The sequence below is a fragment of the Condylostylus longicornis genome, unplaced genomic scaffold (genome assembly GCF_029603195.1).
Source record: "Condylostylus longicornis isolate FDR11 unplaced genomic scaffold, ASM2960319v2 ptg000048l, whole genome shotgun sequence".
NCBI lineage: Eukaryota > Metazoa > Arthropoda > Insecta > Diptera > Dolichopodidae > Condylostylus > Condylostylus longicornis.
Window position 1 is genome coordinate 14,905,099 of NW_026578017.1, and position 22,387 is coordinate 14,927,485.

The 22,387-nt window shown below is 25.2% G+C and overlaps 1 protein-coding gene across 5 annotated transcripts in view; it reads right to left on the bottom strand.

The window, feature by feature from the left end:
• The window catches only part of LOC129611027 (uncharacterized), a 122,509-nt gene that overhangs the window by 72,295 nt on the left and 27,827 nt on the right, over positions 1-22,387 (bottom strand). The window lies entirely within an intron of this gene.

The window sequence follows — 22,387 nt, forward strand, 5'->3', positions numbered from 1 at the left end:
AAAATTATGATTAAATTTTCATTTTTATCTTATGGTTATGTTTAATACTTAGATAATGGATGAAATGGAGGGCATTATCAGTATTGAAATTGAATTTAATTTATAAAAGCAGAAAAAAATTCAAATTAAATATTAAAAAAATTTATGGATATTTTTAGAGTAGAAATTATTACTCATTTTAAATGATGTAATTTAATTTCAAATTAAATTAAAGGGTAAGATATAGAAAGTTCAACAATTTGGAAATCCAAGTTCAAAATTTGAGTTCAAATATTAAGTTTTGGCACAAATAGAAAGAAAATTTTACGATAACTTTTAATGAATTCAAACAAAAATTGATATAAAAAATTTAATGTATACGTTCGAACTGTATTCGCAGCAAAGATTATAGCAAGTGTCTCAGTATAGGAAAAATAATGGTCGATAATTGTAGGTAATGGGTGCCGACCTTACTATTAGATAGCTGAGCCTATTCTCGAACATCCCTAAAAAAATCCTAAAATCCCTAAAACTGTCTCTTTAAGAAAATTAGGTAGTAAGAATTGAATTACACTGTACTATGAGTGAGAAATTAGTTTAGTACACAGACAGGGTTTTAAACAGCCAAAAAGTATCAAAACACGCCCCCATAGTGAGAAAAGCCATTTGTAGAACTAAAGGGCGAAATAATCAAAAGAGCCCAAGATGTATAATTAAGTTTGTTTTTGCGAAACAAGCGAATAAAAGTGCCATTTATTTGTATTAAATTATAGAAAAGATTCTCTTTCTATAAATTTAAAATAATATTTTGAATATATTATAGGTATATACATATTATATGGCATTTAATACCTTGAATAAAAAATTTAAGTGAGCTACTTCTCAAATTTGTTCTAATTTGATATTCTTGGTATCTACAAACACTATCGATAAATTATAATTTTTCCTATAAAAAAGCTACAGAATTATTTGGCAATTTAATTGAAATTCTCACAGCGGAACTTTGAATAAAATCCATTTTCGATGATAAGACATATGTATATTATGTGCTATAAGTGTTTTATAATAGGACACAATTGTATATGTTGCAATAGTCTTGAAATAGTGTTAAGAAAAAAAAATAAATGATGCAAATCATTTGAAATAAATGATGCAAATCATACCAAATATAATGTTAATCTACAAGGTAGATTTCAAGGTCAGAAGTTAAAGTTATGACATTTTTTAGGAACATGTTCACGACCCCCATAATCTAAAAATTAAGCTGAATCATCAAAATTTCGTTTTTAATCTATAGTAAAGATTTAACCAGAACTATTTGAGTCTTCACTTGCTCAGCTATCTAATAGTAAGGGCGGTACCCACTACCTACAATTGTCGAATTCTATGTCAATTTTTGTGCGATTTCTACAACAACTGTAAAATAAATTTTAAAAAAGTTTTCACAAGATATTTTTATATCCCAACGAAAATGGTCTCCATTTAAAAAAAAAAATTAATTTTATTTTTTCTCCCGCTTTTTAAAGAAATCACAAAATCTATTTATCCGAAAAAAAAATTTTCAAAAACCCATATTATATGAACATTATAAAATCAATAAAAAGCACATACATATACCAAATATTCCAATACAATGCCAATGTAATCAAAACCCTAAAAAAATTCAATAAAACTTAAACCACAACATACCAAGAGACAATTGCCACTTAAACCACAAGTGGTCAATTTTATACTAGAATTTACCACTAAACAAATTAAAATTTTTAAGAAAAAATTTAATAATTAAATAAAAAATTTAAAACGGGATTTACTTTTTTATAAACATAATGTATGTATGTACGTAGAAAATTGTGGTTTACTTATCAGACCCAAAATTATGTTACGTTAATATACATACTTAAATGTGAGTGGAAATTTACATATTTTGCTCTTCATATTGACAAGGGAAAATTTATTATTTAAAAAATATTTTTGTTAGGTTGTAATAAAAATTTTTTTTTTTGAATAGAAGTTAGGGATTAAAACACATCCAACTGAAATAATTATAATAATTTATTAAATTGGAAAATTTGAATGTTATACGAAGAGTTTTCACAATTTTGTTTAAAAATAAAAAAAGGACTTCTTCTATTTGGAAAAAAATTTCGTTATTTCCAATTCACACTATGAAGAAAATTTATACTCAGAATTTGAATTCAATATAAATCAAAATATTGAAAAAAAAAAACATTTGCACCAAATCACATATTTTGTGTATTTTGGTGATAACTATAAATTTTAATAAACAAATATCATTTTCTAAACAAATATCATTTTCTGGAATCTCTCAAACACAATCTATCACGGTTGACCAAAGATTCAAAACGTAAAAGTTTATAAACGAAAATAAATACGTTTTGTCGTTGAACCACAAACTCTGAAATTTATTTGAACATAAATCTGTCTCGAATTATTAACAGAAATTTTATTAAAAAGGAGAATAAATATAGTTGATCGTGTCAACTTTGTGATACCCGTATACTAATAAATGATTTTAAATCTTGAAAATAATTACCAAACAGTTCCATACAACCTCTTGTTTTTATATGTCCAGTGCTATTTTGGTTCCAATGTAAACCAATATAATTTAACTAAAGAGTTTTACTGAAAATGACGCTCACATCACCACAATATTTTTATTCACAACTTCAGTTTTGTAGTTTCAATGGTTTCTGAGCTATGAGCAAACAGTTTATTAAGTTTTATAACAGGTGCCAAAAGCAGCCGAGATATTTCAATAACGTTTATCAAACATAACTGCTCTAACAATATATCTGGTTGTATAAATTTTCAAAAGTATGCGCTGAATAGTTTCTGAGATACGGCCAAATAAATTTTGAAGTTGTATGACAGCTACTTGAATCAGTACCTTGATCATATTCAATTTAAATGGGGTTCCGGTATTTACTACAATCAATCATTTGTCAAAATTTGGTAAGTTTTGCTTAATTAGTTTTTGAGTTATCGTTGAAACAGAAGGACGAACAGATAAAAAAACATGGTCAAATCGACTCAGAATTCGATGCTGATCAAAAACATACACTTATGTCTATATCTCAGACCATTATTTCTTAGAGTTACATACGGTAAGGCAAATTCAGTATACCCTCTGAACATACGTTCGTACAGGTATAAAGATAAATTTTACTTTTTGTAGCCCCTTTTAGGTCTTGCCCAATTTATTCAAATAATTAATTTTTTAAATTTAATATAATTTATATTAAATTTATTTATTTAATATAATTTATTTCAAAATTTTCTAATCGGTTTTTCGTAAAAATGTGAAATATTTATTTTTGCAAATAAAAATATTTATCAAATTAAAATTTTAAATTGTTTTCTCAGAATTACAAAATAAAAGTAAAACTAACTTATTCGATTTTTATAATCAATGTAGAAAGAAGATTTATGGATTGGAAATATTTCTTCATTTAAAATTCAAAAATTCCAAAATAAATTTTAAATGCAATGTGACCAATTAAAACCATGATTTGTAAAATGAAAAATTCAATTTGGACAACTTAGGTATAGGATTTGTATTTATAAAAGCTTACGAGTCTAAATAATGAAAATTATTTTCTATTGAAATCATTTCCTAATAACATAAGATTTTAAATTGAATAAAATAAATAAGGAGCAGTTCGCCAAATTGATGGCGAACATTTTGTAGTATCTTAGACAATTCTCAACATTTTGAGAATTGTCTAAGATACTACAAAAAGATTTACTAATTAAAGTTATGGGGCTACTAAATTTTCAGTATCCTTCAGTTTACTGCTTAAGAGAGAAACGACTGACACAATTAAAATTTGAAAAGAAAAGTTTATAATAAGGCTTAATTATCACGCCTAATTTGTCATTATAATATTTTTTCAAACGGCAATTCTTTTTACCCATTCTTCACAAAGTTCTAACAATAAACCAAATACAATATAAGTAAAGTTTTTATAATCTAATGTTCTATTAAGGTCAAAAACTTTGAATTTTTTTCTCTCATTTAATTGTAAAAAACAAAAAATCTTTAAACTTACTTAAACTACAATAAATAACAAAAATGTTATTCCAAGTTTAATACTCCTGTTGAGTGAATAAACGATTCATATACCATTTTCGAATCACATTTATTTATCTGTCTGTATGACTTTCGAATTTGAATTTTTTTTCCATTTTCCCTATACAATTCCTTATACAAACATGATAAACATTACAATAAGAAGATTATATACTATTTATATGTCTGACCATAATTTGAAAAATAACCTAAAATCTTAAGGGAATTTGAGAGGACTTAAATTCTTGTAGTATTCAACAACAATTGAATTGATTATTCGTAATCATTTTTAAAATTTAAAATTCGAAAATAAGAGGAAAAAAATTTTTATGTATTTTTATACCCTGCACTTCGTGAAGGGTATATTAACTTTGGTATGGAGTTTGTAACTACTTGAAGGAGTCATCTGCGGTATGGACATATATATATATTCTTGCTCAGCGTAAAATTCTGCGTTGATTTAGACATGTCCGTCCGTCCGATCGCACGATAACTCAAAAACGAATAATGCAATCGACACCAAACTTTCACAAGTTGCTTCTTTTGTGCCAAGGACGAACCCTATTGTTTTTGGACCAATTCGGACAACGGGTTCGGGTAGCTGCCATACAACTCAAAGAGTTTATTTTAATTATTTCAAAAACTAATAAAGGTACAAATATAAAATTTTGTATACATGTGTCCAATTATATTCTACATATGCTCTAAAAATTTTAATGAGATAGCTGCACCGGTTCGGGTGGCTGCCATACAACTCCAAAAGCAAATTTTTTATATTCGGCAAAATAATAAAGTCAGATTCGTGAAACTTGGTAGTCATGTGTTCAATTATAGGTCAAAGATATTTCTGAAGTTTTGGTGGAATTGCTTGACAGGTTCGAGTGGCTCCCATACAAGTCCAAAAGCTTATTTTAAATATTTGGAAAAATAATAAAGCCAGATTCATGAAACTTGGCAGTTGTGTGTCCAACTATAGGTCAAAGATATTTCTGAAGTTTTGGTGGAATTGCTTGACAGGTTCGAGTGGCTCCCATACAAGTCCAAAAGCTTATTTTAAATATTTGGAAAAATAATAAAGTCAGATTCATGAAACTTGGCAGTTGTGTGTCCAATTATAGGTCAAAGATATTTCTGAAGTTTTGGTGCAACTGCTTGACAGGTTCGAGTAGCTCCCATACAAGTCCAAAAGCTTACTTTAAATATTTGAAAAAATAAAAAAGTTAGATTCATGAAACTTGGCAGTTGTGTGTCCAATTATAGATCAGATATACCTGCGAAGTTTTAGTGGAATTGCTTGACAGGTCCGGGTACCTGCCATACAACTCCAAAAGCTAATTTTAAACATTTGGAGAAATAATAAAGTTAAATTCATGAAACTTGGCAGTTGTGTGTCCAATTATAGATCAGATATATTTGCGAAGTTTTAGTGGAATTGCTTGGCAGGTTCGGGTACCTGCCATACAACTCCAAAAGCTAATTTTCAATATTTGGAAAAATAATAAAGTCAGATTCACGAAACTTGGTAGTTGTGTGTTCAGTTATAGATCAGACATATCCGTGAAGTTTCTATAGAATGGTTTCACAGGTTTGAGTAATTGCTATACAACAATGAAAGATGCAGGGTATAATTCAATCGGTTCATACCGACTGAAACGTTTTTACTTAAACGTTAAATTCTATTTGAAATTCATTTTGTGGTTCTGTTCGGAATTTTCTGAAATTTGTAAAATATTTTAGAGTTCAAAAGTTTTAATGAGCAAAATAATTTTCTATGTTATTGTAATTTTTCAATATTATTTTGAATAAATCAAATTTCAGATTGATGGCCAAATGGATGTCTGCCGATAAATATAATATTTTACTTGAATTTTTGGTTTTGTGATAAATGGGAGAAATAAATGGACATTTAATTTATTAAATTATAAATTCAAATGTAAGTCCAGAATAGCTAGATTTGATATTGTCTACTGTATGATACTCGTACTACGAATTATTCTGGTACTACATATTTTAAGTGACTCAAATTTGTTAATCGAAATTGCATAGTCCCAACTAACTTGCATAAAAATGTAGCGAAATTGTTTGAAAGGCTTCTAAGGGTCAGAACTTAAAACCAAAAGGCAATCGCAACTAAATTAAATAAAATTTTAGGTTAAGCAACCGTTTTCATAAATAATTTTTGAAAATTTGAAAAACTCGATTAACTTTTCGATTTTAGATTAGACTAGCGAGCTAATAATACAATTTAGAAAATAAATAAATATTTCAATACTTCAAACAACTACACATGAACGTTACAAAGGGAACATTAAATTTAATATACCAACAAATAAATATATAATTGATATAAATGAATTTAATATACCAACATAGTTATGCAGTTCATGTGGCATTGAATATATTGCGGTATATTTAAATTTTATCTTCATGGTTTTTGTCATATTTTAGATTTGCACTATAAAATTTGACCCATATGGTCGCAAGTTTTTCCATTGTGTTATGCTTCCTCTTATATTTTAATAATATAATATAAAGTGCATATATAACTGTATACTGTATTGCATACGCACATTTCATAAATTGAATTATTCTCGATAAATTAATTTGAATATTTTATATAAAATCATTCACTGAACATATTTTACACAAAATTTAATTACAGAATAGAATTATCAGTTCATTTACCATTATGCATACGTTATATACACACAATAATACCTAAAAATATGCAATTTTCAATTTTATATAAATTATGTACATAGATGCTTTAACAAATATATCTCAGACTGGGTTCGGATCAATGCATATTTGTGCATAATTCAAATTATTTAAACGATTTCAAAAATTTAAACGATAATAAATTAACGTGATGTCAATAAATCTGTGTCTTGGAAACTGTTGAGAATTTACACCAGTGCTAAACAAAAATTTTGCACAAAAAATATATTAGTTAACTTCTTGCTCGTCTTTTATTTCTAAGGTCTTACATTTGAATAGCTCTTGTTTCTGTATACCAAGGTTGTACTTTAATTTAATTTCAAAAACTTTTTTCATTACTTTCATTGTTCATTTGTGTTTTTTAATTATAAACATTTTATCATAAATCAATTCTAATCTCTTATAGAGCAAAATATGAATTAAAGTCATAATGTATTCACACTAATTGACCTTGTTATATAGAAAATTCTTTAAAAACAAAATACTAACACTTTCTATAACGATGCACCAAAACAATAGTTATTTTTCATTGTTTTCTATTATTTATAAAATAAAAGTGTCAAATAATGATTAATGCTTGAATAATTTCCAAAATAACAGTTTATTACATGGTATAAATGCAATGTGAACATGATAAACACGATGAATACACCAGAGCAACAGAGACAACAGAGACATGAGTGAATATTTATGTATGTGCTTATTGAACTCATGTAATGCAGAGGTTTAATATCGAAAATATATAAAATATATAAAGCATACCCTTCAAAAAGTGTAATATCAAAGTTTATTAATAAAAATAAATAAAAATTTAAATCCTTTTTTCATAAAACTTATATATAGAGAAACTCATCCTGAGAATAAAGTTTTCATTCATTTTTTTACTCTTTCAATGAAGTTTCTTATAATTGAACTTCTTGTGTATATCATAATATTATATACATATACATATAGATTACAAGGCGTGAATGTAATGAAAGATTATTATTTTGGATCTCAAATTTTGACATGAATAATGTTGAAAATATTTTAAAAATTCATTAAAAAATTATATAGAAACAACAGAATCAAAAATGGGAACGTAATTTTAAGGATGCTTTTGCTATTTATACTTATTATCCTTATAACACTAAAGTATCTTTGTTTATAATCTCTTATATTCGCATCAAAATTTATGAAACAAATTTTACAAGCACAATTTTTCATTTACAAGCTGTACAACTATAATGACATAATAAATTGGCATTATGACAACATAATATTTTAATGTTAAAACTGTCAAATCAGTATATGAGATTTTGAAAGTTTCTTCATCGGTTAAGCACTTTCTGAAATGTCATGTATTTAATAAAGTTCATTTAATATATAAACACAATTAATTAGAATAAATTGCATGTTTATTGTTATTATAATTTTAAGATATTAAAAGAGAAAATCCGAATTTTGTATTCATAGCGCAAAATCATCTGTATATAACAAAACATAACAAACTGTTATATAGTCAAAACTTTGGAACATATTTATTATAATAAAATGTTATATAAAAGTATAAATATTTTATAGACAAATTTTCTTTATTTTCGGTTAAAACAAAAATTAAATTATTACAATTTATAAAGGATTTTAAGTTTTAATAAAATGTGTACATATACACATAGGGTTAATATAGATAATTGTAATTTGTATTCTTGTATGTAATCAAATGCAATAAAAATGTAATATATATACATATTTAATATTATAGTACAATATTAAATTAATAATTTGCTGGTATATTTTTATTTCCAGTACGAACGAATCTTCGCCGGATTTTATAAAATTATTGAATTATGAAATTATTAAAATTTTGTTGCTGAAAGAGCCCCATTTAATCTTAGTTCAATAAAAGCTATTATCCAATTATTTGCCATGTAAATCCCAATTGCATATAGTCATATTCTAGATATATATAAATTTTATAATTTTAAGAAAGTATTTAACTTTCGAATAAAATGACAGGACCACTGCTCAATTAAATTTATTACTGGATGTACATTAAGTTCTTTAAAATAGCTTCTATAAAACTTCACAAATAATTCGGCAATGTCTCGAAAACTATAAAACCTATATATAAAACTTTTAAAACAAGGACGGTAATAGGGCCACTAAATATTTTAATTAAATTTGGTAGTGAGAGTATAAGTTCTTGCAATGGCTACCACACAAATCTATAAATAATTTGTCATGTTAACCCCACATACAAAGAACATATGTATTTGATATACATCAAATTCGTACGACAAATTTCATTAGTAATAGGACCATTGAAGTGTAGGTAACGATTCCTTTAGGGAGATTTTACCTACACCTTTTGAAAAACATTCTTACGGATCAATGAGTTAATACAAACAACTGCATTTTTTCTCATTTCAATATTAAATATAGAGTTTGTTCTAAGGGTAATTCAAATTAATTAACAAATTAGTTATAATTCCTAGAACGTTTCAAAATTGTATTTTGTAATTTCTTAACTTAATTATGCGGCTAGAAAAAAAATTTTTCCCTATGAAATAAAAACGCACTTGAAAATTTTTATGTAGGTATAATAATCTTTTACACATGCAAATATATAAGTAAAATTTTTGTCCAAAGCCATTAAAGATTAATCGTAGTTGGAATTACCGAAAAAAATTGAAATTTCCTGTAACGAGAGAAACTTACAGCAAATATAGTATTAATCACAAGGTGGCTTCAATATCAGAAGCGTTTTCAAATACATTTAGCAATTTTCTTTTTTTTTTAATTGTAGTGAAACACATAAAAAAACGTCCGTTATATAAGGTTCTAAGACTCTTATGCATGCAGCATTTTAAATTAGTTTAGAAAAATTAAACGAGTACCTGAACTCAATCTAATCTCGTTTTCATAATTCTATATAACGTGTAAATTGTAAAACGCTCGTAACACCAGTAAATTTTTACATTTTGCTTTTTGAAAGTGCACATTAATATTGTCAATGAAACCCTTACGAGCAAGTAAGTCATCATTTTATTTTTAATGCCCTTTTTTGGATTTTAATTGAAAAATTTTTCTCACACTAAATCATAAAAAGTTAAAAAAAAAATCCTTTACAAATTTCATTACGCGTGATATTCCTATATACACTGAAATAATTTTAAATAAAAAGAAAATTTTTGTTTTGTGCGATTTCCTTTATTCATCCATAAAAGTAATCCCATGCTGTGATTATGAACATATGAGCCATTCACATGCATTTACATTAACATGTTTTCCATGTACACACGGAATTTCTATATACATTTTATTTTACCTGGTAAAAACTAATTTTGTTTTTATGTATTTCGTATTCAGTGATTTAGAAAATATTATTTTATAAAAAGTTTTTCCTATATTATATGTTTGTATTATACCAATGACATTTTCCAGTTGAAAAATAATCTAAAATAATTTTTTGGGACAAAATTATAAGACCAGAGAAAGAGTAATAAAATTGAAATAAAATAATTCATACCTTAGCCAAATACTTTAGTTTGTGCTAAAAATTTTTTCACTAAAATGAGAGAAGAAGGAATAAGATTAAAAACACCTTCACATCTTTTTTATCCAAAAGAATGTTATAAAATGTATAGGAGTGTATAAAACGCTCTTGAAATATAAAAGCATTAAAAACTTTGATTTCGCATAAAAACTATTGGAATCCTTGATTCGATAAACTCACATACGCACAAATTCTCTTTACAGTATGTACTCAAAATTTTCCACGTCTTAAGAAAAACATATTTTTTGCCTGAAAAAAAAAATTAATATAAACTTGGCGAAAAATAAAGTATGTCGCATTTTGAATTTTTTCAACATTACTCAAATATTTATTTGGATTTTTGGGTTCCTACACTGTTTTTTTAATAAGAAACGAACATAAATATATAAACATAATTATATACAAGAAAAAGGAAGAAAAGGACCACAAAAATATTTATGGATTTTTTTTCCAACAATAAATTCCTACTTGTAAAATACGAGTATGTACAGAGTGATTCAGTACACGATTTACAAATGTACGGCTGTAATGACAAATGTAAATGAATGGGTAAAATTATGGCTAATATAATATGCTGATAATTCAAATGAATCGCAAAAGTGCCGTCATTTATGCAATAAAAAATCAGAAAATTAATTTTAATTATATTATTCTAAATTCATATGCAAAATATCATTCATATTCACATGTTCACATATTTCAAAATTCTCACAATATGTTCACATATCATTCATAACGGAGATCGCGATAACTAATCAATTCAAATGACAGTTATTATTTCAGAATTAGTCTTATATCTGAAATGAAAACACATTAAAAAATTCCTAAAAATTTTTATTTTATTTCTAATTAATTTTAACAGGGGCACCAAACAAGCACACACTTGAAAAAAATTAATAAACCACGCGAAGAAATTTTTGATGAGTCGAAAATCTATGTCAAAACTCTTGAATTTTCGGATTACAACTTTTAGCACTGAATTTAGGGGTCCCAGAAATATCAATTTAATTATAAGCATTTTTTTGAAAATTTTGAAAATTCTTTAATAAATTACTCACACAAAATGATGGAAATTAAACAAAATTACTATGAACTTTAAAATTTTTACAAATTCTTCATTATTTCATTTTATTCAGTTCCAAGTATTAAATTTCAAATAATCATTTCATTTAACAAATATACATAAAACCTCTTTAATAACGAAAAAAACCTTTGAGATTTTTAAAACTTTTTCACATTTAAACTTTAATAACAAATCCTTTTTCGTTTTTGTACTCATTTTATAGTAAACAATAAATTCTAACAATTTAATAAGAATTTTTCAAATATCAGCAATTTTACAAAGGATTTTTCCAAACAAAAAAAAAAGAAGAAAATTATTTGTATTGCGTATAAGAAAGAAAAATTTTCTCAAAAATAATATGACGTGACTAAAATTCTGATATATTTCCAAAAATCGAAATGAAAAGGACCAAAAAAGAAAATATATGGTTTGTAATAAACGCACACATTTAAAGTAATATTTCATTCAATCTCAAATCGTAAAGATCATTAAAAACAAAAAAAAAATTCTATATTCAAGTATATTTTCCTATCATTACTTCTAATATAAATAAAGAGTTCATTTTGTAAAGTAATGAAATTACAAAAAATATTCACGTACAAATCACAAAGGACTTAAAATTATAAAACCTTATTTATACAAATCCTAATATTTTGTATAGTTTATTTTACATGTAATACGCACATACTCGTATAATATAAGAAAATTTTGTAGAAAATACAATTAAAATTATTTTAACAAGAAAAATAACGAAAAATCCCACAAAATTAATAACGGTGAGAATTCTTTAAAGTAACAGCAAGGAGAACAATATTTTTTATATTTCGAATATTAATAAAGTTAAAATTTATTGTAGACTCTTTTTATTGAAATGAAATTTCATTTCGTACTGTAGCTACAAGGTAATCACTGCTTAGATCATGTGTTTTGGGTGCTCATTAAGAGCCAATTTGTTTTCACATTTATAGCCAATGCAATTCTAATGCCACTACAGCAAAACGAGTAGCAAGTACTAGATGATATTTTGCAATTTTTTTAATGTAAAAAAATTGTACCATGAAGTAAACTTTTTGAATCCGCTTGTTCTTGAATTATTCATATTCTAACCTTTTCACATCTAGCTAAATATCCTAAAAATAATAGAAGATTTGAAAAATCAAATTAAATTTTCCTTATTTATAGAAAACTTTCTATAAATTAAAAGATATTTCAACTCTTGTATAAAAATTTTTCGAATTCTAATAAAAAACAAATTGCTTAAATAGAAGCACCAAAGCTTGTGAAGATGTAGAATATAAATTAAGTTTTAATGTAGTAACGTCGCGTGAGAATGAGAAAACCAAGTAGGACTAGAGAATTTCCAAAGAAAAATCGATTTTTTAATTTTTGGAGCTTAATATTGTATTTATATTTAAAAATTCTCACAATTAATTTAATTAATTAATATTTATTCATTTACATATTAATTGATTTTAAAACTTAGAAGGAATCTTCATCCGGCATTTTGCGCAATCATGAGTACTACAACTTCGTCTCCTCTGACATCTTCGCACAAAGGTCATCTTTATCGAAAGTTCAGTGCCAAGCAATATTATGCAGACGTTCTATATAGTGAACAAAAAAACCAAATAAACATTTTAGAAAAATCTCCAAGGACATATGAAATGAAGATATGAAATGAAATTGAAATCAAAAGTCAGAAAAATATAAAAATAAACATTAATATAATGGTGGGCGTATGGATTCCTTTACAATAATGTAGTGGAATTTCTAAAAAATAAATACAAGGAATTATGCAAAGCGTAACGCTATTTTTATATAAGATTCAAAAGTTACCTGAATTATAAATGATTTGAGATGCTAACATTTAAACTTTAATTCTTATTTTAAAAATCAACTCTTAAATAGAACAAGTAGTAAGAGCTATTAACGCCTACGTTCTATTTCTATCTTCTATTTTTAAGTGAATACCCCAAAATATACTTTTAGCATAAATTTTTATATTATCTTTTTTATGAAGGCTTTGAAAAATTTTTTAGTTTATGGGCATGTTTTTTTCATTATTATCAAATTTTTCACAAAATTTTTACTAATAACCACATTTTAGTTAAAAAAGCTAAGATTTTTACATATTTGAACTTTATTGTAGAGTAAACAACTTCAAAACACATCGGATTAAAGTAAGTGTTAAATGTTACAATTTCTATTATAATTCTATGTTGCTATTAATTAGATTTTGTGATTCAAATCATATTTATTTTTTTGTAGTACACTTTTTAAATTATTTTGAATAATCTCAGTTGCAAAGTTTTTATCGCCAATTGGCAGTAAAGTATTTTTAAAATCTCCTAGGTTATAAGTTGAAGAGCTTTCTAGAAACTTACAATTAATAATCTAGAAGTATAAAAATTCGGTGGTACTGAGTAGAAATTTTTTTAAAACAAAATTGTTAAACTTCTTGAAATTTAAATTTTAACATTCAGATCACGCTTTCCACAAACACATAAAGTTCATGAATATGTCGAGGACAAATAGTTTTTTATATACTCATAAAAACCGTATAATAATTATATACACATACGTTATCATTTTTCTACTCATTAAATATTTACACGTACTAATATAAATATAGTTACTTATGCTCCGCAATTCAACTATTTTGAATTGCTTTTTAAATTATAGTGAAAAATGGGTCTTTTTTTCCGAAATACTTTATACAGCTTCAAAAATATTACAATGCATAAAAAATACGAACCCTGAAAAATTCTAAAAAGTCGAAATTAAGGGCCTGATCGTCTATCTCACTATTTTACTCGAAAAGAAAGTGAGTAACTATCATATACTAATACTTGTATAATGTAATTTCCGAGAAGAATTAAAAATTTATTTATGCATTTGTTTTTGAAAGTATGAGACGTACAGTCGATAATTTGAGAAAAAATGCAAAAATCCAATTGAAAAAATGGGTAATCTTATTGGGAAAGTGAAACATCCATTAGAAAATCCTGAGAATTCTGATTTGCAGGTGAATAAAATGTGAATAAAAAAGCGAGATATACGACCAGTCTATAAGTCTAAAATTAAGATTTCACATATTTTAATAGTGTTATACCAGTAATTGTGGGACGCAAAAGTACTTGAATATTTCAGAATATTGACAAATACTCTTAATAATCACTTAGCTTTTTCAATAGAACTAGCTTCATATTTTGCTATAAAACCCTATACTTATTAATCGTATACTAAATTGAACTTTTTGTTAGTAACATTTCTCTCAAACATACTTATTGAAAAAACACATTTTACTGGAACCTTTTTCAAACTTTTTAAAAATATTAATTAATTTTACCTCAAATCAAGTTAATCAGAATTAATTTTTATTAAATTCAATTTAAGAACAACAACAATTTTATAAAATAATTTTCTCCATTAGAAAAAAAAATTAAATAAAAAGTTTCCCAACTTACCTCTTAAATCAAAATTTAATTTAAGGTGAATAAAATTTGTCATTAATCATTCAAAGTTTGATTAATTGTCGTAAAATCTGGGATCCAATCATTTTTTTTTTGTATAACTTACATAAAGAGAACATGAGAAGTCATAAATATTAAAATTTCCCGTACTAAATATACAACACCCAAAAATCCAATTAACCTAAAGGATAACTGAAAACAAACACAACAACTTCTTTACACTCAAGAGAAAAAGCACACAATTTGTTGTTTTTCCTTTTTTTTTTGATAATAAAAAAGTTATACTATCCACGGTACATTTTTTTTAGTTAAACAAAATTTATTGATAGTTTGTAATGGAAAAGGAAAAACTACAAAGGATTAAGATTTCTTGCATCATACAAATGGCAAAATTTATGCACTTTAAAACAATTAAACACTTTAAAAAAATTAAAAACAATTTTTGTATCGCGCGCACACTCGAAATCTAAATAGGTTTATCATATTTTTCGAAAGCAACCATTGACCTTAAGTGAATATTAATAGAGAGTCAATTTATTATACACTATTAAAAAAATATCTGGCTCTACCAGTTAAATTCTCATATTTAGAACTCATTATTTTTATATCAAAATTAAGTGTGTGATCGAATAATTTAAATTCAATATTCTCAGTTTTTACGGCTGTGGCTTTGGTTAAGAAAACATAATAAACAAACACATGTTGTAAATCTAAAAGTATGTATTCTTAAATTTAATAATATTACAAAAGAAGAGCGTCTCGATATTTTCAGTTTCTAAGAATTTCCTTTATTTTTCTCAATGAACCCCGTAGATATTTCAAACAACTATCAAAAATTAATATTTTGCATATATTGCGGGGTAATAATTCAGAAATATACTTGGATTACAAACATACAATCGTTTTATGTATATAACATGGTTGCTAATATTTTAAGTACACATTTTCAATAATCCACATTTCTACAATTTTCCAGGAGTGAAACTAAAAATATTATAAAATATTATGTAATATAGTGCGAAAAATCATTCAAAACAATTAAGCAACTATAACTTCCCTAATATTGGCGAATAATTGTAGATATTTCTCATCTGTTACACTAAATATGTATGCTAGAACCGAAGAAAGACAACATCATAAATAAAATTTATTTAAAATTTAAATTTAAAGAAGAAAAATACCAAATATCCAAATATGCAAATAAAAATTTACAATATTCAAAAAATTAATTTATTGTCATGTCAGATTATTATTTATGATGGCAAATTTAATTTATTGAATTCATATACAACGTACGCACAGGAACATAAAATACCATGATTGAAAAAAAGTTAAAAATTTCTAAAATATCTCTATTTTATTTTATTAAAAATTTTCTCTTGTTGTTTGTTCATTTTAAGCAGTCTCCCTCTGTCCATTTGTCTGTCAACAAATCATTTTCTAAAACAAAACTTTTACGTGTCCTCTTCACCGTACTTGATAGTTCAAAATGAAAACCGTATGCTATTTCTGGAAACTTATAAAGATCAGGAATTATTTCACCATTCTTAAAATTTAAACAAATGTCAAGTTACATAAACTATTATCAGTTTTCGCTCATTTGTGAGAAATGTTTCCTTCACACGGCAACAAAAATAAGTCTTATATTTTAACAATTTGTAGTTTGCAATAAATAAAAGTATTAAGAACAGTGAGAACATAAAAGTACTCACTAACTTTAATATCAATCTAATGATATCAATAAATTTTATTACTTTCTCCTAAATATATGCAAAATTTTGTGATTTCTGTAAGATAGTTATGTATTTCAATTAAATCAAATTCTAAACTTAATTTACTAAATTTAAGCTGGAAATTTGCTATTTTACAATCCATGTATTTGATGCACTGTCATTTTTTAAAAATTATTTGAACAATGCATATTTTATAAATTTAATTCAATTTCAAGGACATTTTAATCAATACTAAATAAAATACATACATGAATACCTTATGTACATATACATTATGTATTTGCATATATCCTACGTTTAATACAATATTATTATGTGAATATAAAAATCAATTTGAATGATATGTGTACATTCAACATCACAACATTGGTATGTAAAGAACTTAATATTAAATAAGTAGTAAATTTAAGCGCTGTATATAAGAATATTTTGTATGTATATGTGATAACAGTCAACGACTATAAATTCAGATATTAAGTGGTAGTAAATAATATAAAGTGAAAGTGATTAATGAGAATAGGATTGTTCTATATAGCTAGGATATTTTATACATATGATTGGATGTACATATATTCTATATACTAGTATTACACATATGTATGGGTGTTAGAAACGATTTATTTAAAGTAATGTGTAAAGGGAAAAATATTATACTTTTTTTAATAAATTGTTTGTATTCCTATTCTAATTATAGCAACACTTTTATTTTAGGTATATATAGCTACAATTGTTGTAATATCTTTAAATATTTTATTAAATAAATTGTTGCCACTCGAATGTCTGACCTTCTGATCTGATTATGACGTGTTCTTCAATTTCTCATCTAAACAAAGAAAATCTAAAAATTTCTTGTATATTTTATGGCCTGTAAATTGTAAAATTAATTTACTGGCATATGGTCAAATTCAGTATTGTTGTTAACATCACTAATACTTTACACCAATCAATAGTATTTTATAAAATCTGATAATTCTGATGATGATGATGACAATTTCTAAAATATAAAATTTAATTTTTTTTTGTGTAACATGAAATTTTTCATTTAAATAAAAAATGTCCTTGTGCCTTTATACCAACAGAAAAAAAAAATCAAATATATTTTACTTTTAGTTGCAAATTTTAATTTATTTTTTCAATTCCAACTTTTGAAAAACTTTCACAAAAATTTTTCAAAACTCAAATCTGTCAATGTTATTTTTAATCCCGGTTATTTTATTATTTTAATTTATACCAAAATGTAACAAAGTCATGCTGATTTTAACATAAACCTTAAATTTAAATGAAAAAAAATCCAGAAAAGGAAAAAATCAATCAAAATTATTGAAATTTTTATATGTAAATCAAAATATTCACTGGACTTACAAAGTATACAAAGATTTTGCCAACTCATAAAGAAATAAGGCTTTTGTATAAATTCAGGTGGGACTAATACCTTACCAATAAGTTTTCCCACTATTCTTTTGCTACCCATTTGAAGTTGATATTTGAAAATCAGGAAAAAAACAACGTTACCAATTACTTTCAAAAAACTTTTAGCAGTACTTAGAAAAAATCTAAGGATGTTAAAAAAAAATTTTATTTTTTCTGAGAACTTCGATTTAACAATTGAAATTATTTTTTATTTTGTGTTGAAATTAATTAAACTTAAATTTTAAATTATAAATTTACGTTAGTAGATTTAGTAACAGCTATTTGTATGTGCTTAAAATATATTGCAAGCTTTTAGGGGCAATAAAATTTTGTTTTTATTTATTAATCTAAAAAATTCATAACATTGCAATTGTCCATAGAAAGAGCTTTCAAATAAAAATTTAGTTTAAATTTTAGAAAATCTGATACAAATTTTTGCCAAAGTTTATTAATTTTAATGCCGCCTATTTCATTAATAAAAATTTACAATTTTAAAATATTTCAACTAAAACTGCTATCAACAGTATTTAACAGTATTTTTAATTTTATGTAAAACCTTTCAATTGTCGTCTTATAAAATTTAGTACCTTGCTAAACTTTTAACTATAGTAACTTCTTTAACTATAGTTAAATTCTACGTAATTTTCCAAGCCTCTCTTAAATTTTCTAACTTTCGCTTTGAAAAATCAAATAAATCACAATTTAAGTTCACGCTCTCCAGAAGCTGTATTCTAAAACAATCAAATTTGTCATTACAAAAAATTCAAATGATTCGAAAATTGTAATGATAATATTTTTTGATCATACACACTCTGTTGAAGAGAATATTAAAAATATTATAGCGAATCCTTTTTATAGATTTTCTTGCGTTCAAATGTACATTTTGTATACTAATATTGTTAAATTTTGTTTACACGGAAAATACTTGTTAATTCATTTTTTGCTAGAATTAATATAAAAACTCATACTACATACACACATAAAAAACAGAACGGATTACTTATCAACACTCATATAGAAAACGGAAGCTTTTATAAAATACAAAATTTATAAATTTTGTTTCCACGTTCAAGAATCATACATTTTCTATGACATATAGACGGATTTCATTTTGTTGCTTTTTTATTGATAATAAGATGACAAAAGTCAAAGGACATAAATTATGTTTTGAGTACATGTGAATAAACGTATTTTATATAACATATTTGTATATTTGTGTGAATGATGTAAAATATTTGTGTACCCACATACGCGTATATGTATTCCCTTTCAAACCTAAATTGATAAGAACTTGGAAGGAGTTGTGAATTTTTTTTTGCATATATTTTATTATTTACAAGTTTTTTTCACCTTATTTGTTGTTATTATTTTAATTTGAAAATAATAATAAACATTTTGATTAAAAACTGCGACAAAATTCTTTTAGAAAATTTTTTGATATTTTCTAAAAATGAAAAAAAAGTACTGATGTACATAAAATTTGCAACAATAGAAGAGATTTTTATTAATTTTATTTTGAGAATACAAGTGTCAAAAAAAAATGGGAACCAGGCTCAACAAAAATCTCGATTTTCTTGGGAGAAATTTTATATCAAGTAAAAACTCAAACATCCAAAAGGTAGAAGGAGTGGTAAAATTGGTATGATTGATCACATTATTTGTATCGAATTAAGAAAGGAAACTACATAGTTGACATTTGATCTTGGACAGCTATATACCTAATATAATGTTGAAAAGTAGAGGACCACTCATTTCCTTACATTTTTCCGCTTATAGCATAGAAGAAATTGGAGCATAAAGATTTGTAAGTAACAATTAGGAGAGTAATATTTGAGAACTATAATATATCGAAGGATAAGTTCGGAAACAATAAAAGAGGATAAATTCAATACGACAGCCAAATAGTTTATGGTTAGCTATTAAATTTAAAATTTATGCAAACAGTATAGCCTTACTTTAGATTTGTAGTAGCATATGGGATAGTTTAGCGCATGCTCGACGACATATCAAGAAGTTGACTGAGTGAACCGCAGCTAAAATTTCAGTTTACTAAAAGTTAAAGATCATGTTGAACGAAATATTGCAAAATTCTATTCATTTTGAAATACTTGTGCTAAAAACTAGCAAAAGAATCCTCACAAACATATTTTGAAAATACTCTAACTAAGGCATTCAATCTAAAGCTTTTTATAATTGTCACTCTAAAATATGTTGTAATCTCAAACGTGTTATACTGGTATTTTATTCTGCTTTTTTCACTTGAATCATAAAGAATACACTGTAGACTAATGACCCTTATTTGTGATTATGTTCATGAATGCTTCCACATGTATACAATCCTTCACGACTACCATCAATACTTTACGTGTTTAGAAAATTAACAAAAAAAAATTAATGTGAGTTCTTATTCATATGCACACTTTCTTTCACTCATATCTTTAATATTCGTAAAGGATACTGTAAGGATTGTTCTGTTTGAAAAAATTATACATAATACGGATTAAATTCTTTAAAATACCTTCAAACTTAGATTTAAATAATGAGTTCCTGTAAAATAATGAATAATATGCCTTAATAAATTTCCACCAAGAAACGATATTTTTGAAATTGTTATATAATTATCTTTGATTTTTCATTAAAAGCCCCCGAAACAAAAAATGGCATACTAAAAACTCGTAAGATCACTCACATTAATTTATTCACCAAAACAATTTCCTACCAATAAATCTCATTTAGTAGTCTTAACAAACGTATTATGAAGCATAAAAACCCCTTCATTATAATCACCTTAATTTATTTTTAAATTTTTAAGTGATTGTATTGCACTTAATTTATGACTCAGTACAGAGCAAAAAGATACCATACAGATAATTGAAAGCAATTCTCTATCTAAAACAGATTAATGACCATATCGTCTTCTTAAAGATTATAATACAATGACCATCATATTATAAAATCCCACACACACACACACATATGACTATTTAAAATTTTTCTCTTTCAAAATAAAAAAGCAGAAAATAATCTCTTTGAATACTTAATAAATCAAAAAGTTTTCGCTCAGAAAGATCCACAAACAAAACAACTTGGGAATAAATTGAATTTTTGAGGAAAAAAGAAGTACAGAGCCAAGTACAAACAATTATTGTATATAGTTATAATGTAACTAACTTGTATAACACTTCATATCTGTATTGTACTTTTATCTATATAACATTTAATTTTCAAAAGAAATCTGCTACAAACAGAGATAAAAACAGAATAAATTTAAAAAAAATAAAGCAAAGAAATTTCTTTTGTGAAAAAAAAAAAATTTAAGAGTAAAAAGCAATTCAAAAAAACATCAAGGATATTAGAAAAAAGAACTATTTGAGAAAAAGGAAGAAGTAAAATAAACCACTCTTTTTCAAAAGATTGTATAAAGAAAACTATAATGAAATTTGCATTTCTGAAAACATTAGAAAAATGCTATGGGTCTAAGTAATAAAGAAATTTAAATTTTCATCAAGCTTGAGGACTATGAAAATTATGAATATGTATGAATATATTACTTTGTGTGCACACAACGGGCCGCGTATAAATAATGTGTTTTATTCGACGACAAAATCTGGGAAAAATGCACTGCACTTCTAAAATTTTTAAGATTACGATTTGACATTCTACATCCTTTTTATATTCTCAAGGATTTTGAGAACAAATTGCCAATACAAAACCATATTTTAAAAAATGATTTGCAAACATAAAAATTTTTCCATATTCTGCTTAATACTTTAGCATTCATCAAATTAATTGGCATATCGCATAAATTTTATAAAGATTAAAATTTAAAGCACAATCAGATTTTTAAAAATGAAAATTTATTTCCATTAAAACTAGGCACAATATATTTTGTCGAAATTGCTTACAATGAATTCCAGAATGAATTTACGGGTTTAAAGCCTTGCTATAAAAAATTTTGCCTTTACTTGTACATATATACAGAAAGATTTTCGAAAACTTTTCGACCTAAATCTGAAGTACTTGGTTATCATTTAAAAAATTCGCTACATTTTGTTTAGTTGCTTTAATGAGTTTTTTCTATTAAAGTAACCAAGGATAAAAACTATAATCCAATTATACTATTTGAACCCAATCTGAATTTTTGTTTTATTTTGCTTTTATATACAATTCGATAATACCTAAAGTACGATTTCATTCGATGCAAAGTCAAATGCAAAATGAATTCACAATTCTAAATATAAAAATTTTACAATGGAACTGTACACTTCCAAATAACTTGCATATACATAAATTTTTAAAAATATTTAATTAATAAATAAAACAAAATTTGAAAATTTTGTAAATTTACGAATTTTAATTCAAACTTATACACAATACAAAGCT